The sequence below is a fragment of the Lucilia sericata genome, unplaced genomic scaffold, assembly GCF_015586225.1.
Source record: "Lucilia sericata isolate MDLA Ls3-8-SP2 unplaced genomic scaffold, ASM1558622v1 Contig000024F_arrow, whole genome shotgun sequence".
NCBI classification, from domain to species: Eukaryota; Metazoa; Arthropoda; class Insecta; order Diptera; family Calliphoridae; genus Lucilia; species Lucilia sericata.
This window is the reverse complement of record NW_023994062.1, coordinates 560117-567413: the sequence shown is the minus strand read 5'-3', so window position 1 is coordinate 567413 and position 7297 is coordinate 560117. Positions and strand designations below refer to the sequence as shown.

The window sequence follows — 7297 nt, the reverse complement described above, 5'->3', positions numbered from 1 at the left end:
TACATGCACATTATTAAATATCGTTAAAGCATATCTAAGGGCGCTATAAAAATATAAAAGAAAATGGGGTTTGTAATGTTCAACAAATCTTGGAATTGTAACAGATTTAAGCTGTTTAAATCTTGGTGTTTTTCTATTTAAGACATGAGAAAACTTATTTCTACAAATATTTGATCAATTAAAAAACTATTAATATAAAAGTAGCTGGTGGAGGGTATTTAAGATTCGGCTTAGCCGAATATAGCACTCTAACTTGTTTCTAAATAATTATTTTTAATTTATATGAAATATATCTTTTTTTAAATTTTACGGATTTTAAACTTAATTTTTTTATTTATTCCAAATTTTCTTAATATGATTTCTTATTTATTTTGAAAATTTGAAAATTTCCTTTAAACATTCACTTTTTAATGTATTTTAACTTTCATATTTATTTAATTTTTTTTTTTTTTTTTGAGTATAGTGATCTTCTTAAATTTATTTCTTTCTTGAGTTTTCTGATGTGTTTTTTTTCTTTGTTTGTTTAACCGTGTAACATAAATATTATTGTTTCTTGAGTGTTTCGTTTGTAAATTTTTTTCAAACTTCGATTTTCTCTTTCTTCAAATCATTTTAAATCTTTAATATTTTTAATTTTTTTAAAATAATTATATATTTCTTTACCCATTTTCATTAATATTTTTTTCAATTATTTAAATTTTTCTTGTTGTTTTTTCTATTTTTATTTTTTTATTATTTTGTTTGCTGTTTTCATTTAAAATTTTAACCACTATCACTCCACAACACAACCAAAAGCCGAAACTGACTGAGACTATACTCTCTGCTCAATATAATTATGCAGCTTCTTTGTGGACAGAAATTTGTCTTTTCGATCTTTAATTAGGTGCCAATCTAAAGAACAAAAAAAGAACCAAAAAAAGATATACGTTTTTTTCTTGCTAAATTTAACTGGAGAGAGATTATTCTCTTTATATAAAAATTACCATTAAAGTTGGCACCAATCTTAGAAACAAATCCAACAAGAAAGAAATGAAAGCCAACAGCAATAAGATTCTGATCTATAATTCAAGAAAAATAAATTTTTGCTCAGATCAATATAAAAATCTTATTTTATAGAGAAAACCTTACCCTTGAATTTCGATTTTAATAAAAATTAAAAATAATACCAATCTGGAGCAATTCTGGCCTTGCAAATATAAAAAAATTAGTTCCCTCTCACAGAAAGCAAACTAGCAAATAGAAGAAAAAAAAAAAAGAAAAGAAGTTTAAGCTTAATATTCGGTAAAACCAACAGAAGCTCAAAAAAAACGGACATCTACTTACAGTTTTCTTCTGTACTTTTCCTTTAAAAAAAATATATATTTTTCTTTATAAATTAACTTTCTTTTTTTTTTAATATTGTTAACAAAAAATGTTTAAGAAAACTTGCTGTTGCTAGGCGATCCTCCAAAAAAATGGTAGAATTTTTACTCCAAATCATTAACGAAACCTTGGTTGGCATAAAAAATCTAGCGGTTTGGAAAAGTAACATTTCTATTCCCTAAATTCAATTAGATTTTCGTAAACAAATATTAATGCAAACGTCAATTGAACGATAGGAGTGATATTCATACTTCCACTTTACTCCAATAGATGGCATCGTAAACAATGTAAATGACAATGTTAAGTTTTTCAACGTAAATAAAACAAATTCAAAATTTGAAAACATGCAAACAATATATTTATTCATTATTATAAATTTATTTAGTTATAAGCTTATTTACTTATTTATTTATTTATTTATTTCTCTTTTTATTTATTTATTTAGGTAAAAAAAATATATAAATATCTTTCGCAATTTTTTCCCAAAAATCATTTTATCATTGCAAACGACATTACAATACAATACATCCATACTAGTCCAGGAATGCCGGGAATCCTTAAATAGGATGGCGAGACATTCAAAAATCGTACTCAAATGGGTACGGCGATTTGATTGGTAACTGTGTGGCCGATGAATTGGCAAAAACAGGATCCTTAATGTCCGTTATTATGCCGAATTTCTGCGGCATACCGCTAAAGGCCTGTAAGGAATTAATAGATAAATAGTTCTATGAACTCTCTCAGACGAGATGGCGAAATGAGCCAACTTGTATCATCACCAGGAAGATATTTCCAAATCTGGCCAAAAAACGCACGTCATACCTCCTGCAACTGTGTCGTCCACATCTCAGCAATTTTGTTGCTGTTAGCACAGGTCACGGCTCATTTGGATACCATGCAAGAAGACTTGGTATAACACACAACGACTTCTGTAGAAGCTGTCAGGACGATGACCTGTCACAACTATCCAATCTAAGATTGGAAAATATAAACGTCTTCATCAGGCACAGCAATTGGTTCTAAAACCCATATGACCACACTAAATCGTGGTATTTTATTAGTCCACAAGGACGAACATTTTCTTTAACTTTCTCCTTTATCTATACTCATTCTTATAATTACTCTAAGACTCTAAACTTCACTCCTTGCCTCTCTTATTATTTAACCCTAAAACTATTCCCCTTTTTTTCTCTCTCTCTGCTCTTTCATTTCTTTACAGGTGTCACAAAGGGACCAACAGGACCCAGGTGTGCGTCTTTTGCAGTCTGAATACCATACCATATCATGATAAAAAATTATTAGGTATTATTTATTAACCCCTTGTCTATATTATACGAATATTTATCACGGCACTTGACAAAACGTCGGCAGAAAAATTGTCAGTTTTTTGTTTATGTTAATGCATAGGGGTAACAAAATGCTGATTTTATCACTACAACTCACAGATAATTTTATTGAAATAATGCTAAGTTTTATAAAAACAATTAAAATTAAATGCAAATTTTGTAAATAAACACTAATTTCACTAAAACTTATGTTAAAAATCAATTTTAATTGCACAAAAACAAAATTCTAAACAAATTTTACAAAGTTTGTTATCAAACAACATTTGTTATCTAAGCAATTGTTTAGACAACACTGTCATAACGACGTTATAACGCTAATAAATGCTGTCTGTACCAGCTAATTTTTTATCATAATAACAATTGACGTTTAGCGTAATATATATTTGTCTATTATAGACACGGGGTAACGTGAAGACATTTATTAACGTTATAACAAAATTTTGTTTTTGTGCAATTAAAATTGGTTTTTAACACAAGTATTAGTAAAATTTTGTCAATATTTGCATATAATTTTAATTGTTATTATTAATTATATGAATAGTATAAAAGTATGATTTAAAATTTTGCGTTTGTATGACACAACACTGTTTCATTTTTTTTTGTATGTGTTTACATAAAAATACTTCATTAATCTAATGAATCTTTCTTGTTATCATTTAAAAAATGAAGAGAGCCATACGACTGTCAAATTTTTCATTCGTAATATCTCCCTTTTACATTATACCAGCAATTATTGAGGCAGAAGCATAAACAACAAACACATACACAAATTTTATAAATGAAATTGCTTCTGATTTTTCATATCAAACACAATTTGGATAAATATTCCTAAATGAAATCTTCCTAAATGTCAAAATTAATTAACGGTCTAGGTTTGAATAAAGATTTTAACTGAAATCTACTAGATTTCGAGGCAGTGTAAATGGGATATATGAGTTGTTTATATGTTTAAAATAATAAATAGTGATATTTAATTCTTCAGTCAGAAAATATTTCAAAGCAAAAAACGTGATAATTTAATGTCTAAGCGGTTAATTAAATAGAGTTACTAATTTCTTGAAATAAATTATTTTTTCGAAATTTTTGATATCTAATAACAAAGTTTATATACGAGGCACAGTCAATTATGGACCATCCTTATAAAATTTAATAGATCAATTTCGGATTTTATAAATACATTTGATTCTTTTGATTTTTGTGTTTCTGACGAATTCTATAGTTATACTGGTATTTTTAAGACAGTTATTAGTGTTCAATTATCCCATGTCTATATTAGACAAATATTTATCACGGCACTTGACAAAACGTCGGCAGAAAATTGTCAGTTTTTTGTTTATGTTATTACGTAGGGGTAACAAAATGTTGATTTTATCACGAGAACTGACAATTTTATTGAAATAATGCTATATTTAATAAAACAATTAAAATTTAATTTTAATTTAAAAATTAAACGTTAATTTTATTTAATAACTCTACTGGTATTTGTGCTATTTCTTATATTATTTATCGATTATGAGATTTTGGTTCCTATTAAACTAGTTTGTGTTGAATTTTATCACTATACTTGTTTTTTCAGCCAGTTATGAGTCATAACGTCATATTCTGTAAGGGATCTTATGTGGTCAAGACAGTTCGGCAACAACAAAATTTTCCATGTATTTTGCTTTTGTATTGATATGCACTGATGCCACATTGTCACACAACAAATTGCTATTTTTATGTGTCGCCAAGGCGCTTAATATGATATGTCAAAATTTTGTGCAGAAGAGAACGGATGGGATCGTCTAAACGGAATATGTAATGAAATCATCACACATTGAGAGAAAATACGAATGGAATATATGACGGTTGTATGGCTATCTTCATTTTTTTAAATGATTAAAAAAACAAGCAAGTCGCATTAGATCAGAGATGTATTTTTGTGTAAACACATACAAAAAAAGTTAAACAGCTGTTTCCACCTTAAATTATTAATTAAATCATACGTCTTTTATTGTCTTTTTTGTCATACGGATGGAATTTCATTCTACTTTTTCAAGAATGGCGAATTTAAATTATGTGTAATTTTCTATTAATATGATGCATACATTTGTGTTCTTAGTGGTGACTAGCTTTTCAAATATAGACTGTGTGCCAAACGGCAGCAAAGTTCTATGGTAAAATAAAATTTTCTTATGGTGGAAAATATTATCACTTTTGCTGTGCCAAACGAAATCTTTTTTTTATTACATTAAATTTTGACAATTGTCACTAATTTCACAAGAAAATCTGCATTTATTTTAATAAAAGAAACTCTTTTATTGATTTTTTTATATTTAAAATAAATTTCTACAACCACAAATGTATTACAAATTAAAATTATAAAATATTTTATTTTTTATATTTTCAAATTTTTCTTTTCAATTGTCAAAAATTTATGTAGCCCGATGAGCTAGTAAAATTTTATTCACCTCATATCTGTCAAAAATTTACATTTTCAAGTAAATTGTTACCGATTGGCACACACTCATAAAATAATTTTTGTTTTTTAAAATGAAAATTAACATTTAACATAAGTTTCAATGAAATTATTTACAAAATTTACATTATCTTTTTATTGTTTCTATAAAATATAACATTATTTCAGTAAAATTTTCTATGAATTGTCGTGATAAAAGCAGTATTTCGTTTCCCCTATGAATTGACATAAACAAAAAATTTACAGTTTTTCTGTTTTGTCAAATATTTGTCAAATATAGACATGGATAAGACATACAATATCAAAGTATATTAATAAAGTAGCATCACTTGAACAGCTGACTATTTTTTTTAAACTAGATAAATGAAGCAAGTTGTCAAAGTTTGTTTTGAAAATTGTTAACATTGTTTACGTCGCCATTTTTAAATTGTGTTTTGCTATTTGTTAAAATTTGTGAAAAATTGAAAAAATGAATTAAAAGTGGTTTTAATGTAGTTTAAAAGTGTAATAAATTGTATAATATATAATAATATAATTAAATTGTTAATATTTTTAACTTAAAAGTAATATTTTTTATTTATGTTTTGTTCACATTGTTGTTCAAGGAAATTTTATTTTGACACAATCTTAAATTATTCCAAAAACAAAATATATGTGGTTGTTGTAGATGTTGTTGTACAACAAGAGATATCGCTACTTTATTAATATACTTTGTACAATATCACTATTTTAGTGCTTTTTACAGAAAAATTGATTTTTTCGTTTATACGTTTTTTTTTTAACTTTTATATTTAAGGAAGTTTACAACACTAGTGATCAAGGCTGCCAGATGAATTTTTGAAAAAATCGTCAATTTCCCGATAAATTTTTAAATAATCGTCATTTTGGTTTTAAGAAATCGTCAAAAAAATCGGAGAATATGAAAAGCTTAAAATTTTTATAAAAAATTAAAAATATTGTAATATTTTAAGATGAAATATTATAAAAAATTTATAATATTAATACATATTTATGTAAAATTCGAAAAATACGGAATATTATTGATCAAAATTCAATAAACTTTGAGTTTTGAAGAATATTCGACAGTAATGTTAATTCTTTTCTAATGTTCTCATAATGTTTTCAATGTTCTGGCATTTTTAAAAATATCAAACATAAATACTGCTAAAATTTACATAGTGTACACATATAGTTTTTAGGTATAGAAACTTTTTCATCTTTTTCCTTAAATTTCTCAAAGTTTGTTGCATCACAATATTGCTTATTTTGGTGCACAAGGAAAAACTGTTTGTAAAATTTTTTTCTGTAAGCAAGTACTTACCCAGCAAAAAATATTCTTGATTTGGAAGCAATAAATATAACTACTGCATCTTTAACTCCTTCCTCTATTGAATCTTAAAATTATTGCCTTACAAAAAAGATTTTGGAAGGCATATATTCAGCAATTATTGTTTGTGGTGTAGAAATTTGCTCTCAACAGCTCTAAAGTCACTTAATTTTTGCATCTTTCTAAATTTAAATCAATGTTCAGTGTTGAAAAATAATATTAATTCACTGAAATAAGCGCAATTTCAACAGTATGAAATATGCACATTATGGATTCCTTAGGCAGAGCCTCTACGAGAGGAATCCCAAGCAGTAACAACTGCTCTCTGCCTTGCTGGGTAGATATAAAAAGATTAAACTTGGTGAGATTTCTTCGTATAATTTAGTTCTTTTACAAAACTTTTTTGTACTGGATTTAACTTATACAGTGTGAAAATTTGGTTCAGATCTGTCGATCTCTTCAAAAGTTATAAGAAATAATGTGCATAGCATACACATTTAGATGTAAAATATGTTTAACTTTGAGAGCTTAAAACTCAAAACGCACTTTATCGACTTAGAATGTTTCATAATAGCTCTACTAGAATTTAATTTCTAGTTTTCATTATAATAAAAATTCTATTTTTACTGAATTCCAAGTTTAATATTAATTTCCTTTTTTCACTGTAAAATAAAAAATTATAAAATCTTTAATTTTTTTAATTTTTCAAAAATCGTCAGTTTCAAGGAAAAAATCGTCAAATCGTCACTTTGCTATTTTGGAAACGAAGAATCGTCAAAATGACGATAAATCGTCAAATCTGGC

At 26.3% G+C, this 7297-nt stretch overlaps 1 long non-coding RNA gene across 1 annotated transcript; it reads right to left on the bottom strand.

Annotated features, from left to right (window-relative positions):
- Positions 1-668: 668 nt before the first annotated feature.
- On the bottom strand, positions 669-1445 carry LOC119609668. Its single transcript, XR_005231945.1, has 4 exons — positions 1324-1445; positions 1129-1229; positions 984-1058; positions 669-891 (listed from the first exon to the last, which is right to left on the bottom strand). It is a non-coding gene; the product is annotated as an uncharacterized LOC119609668 (long non-coding RNA).
- Positions 1446-7297: the final 5852 nt, after the last annotated feature.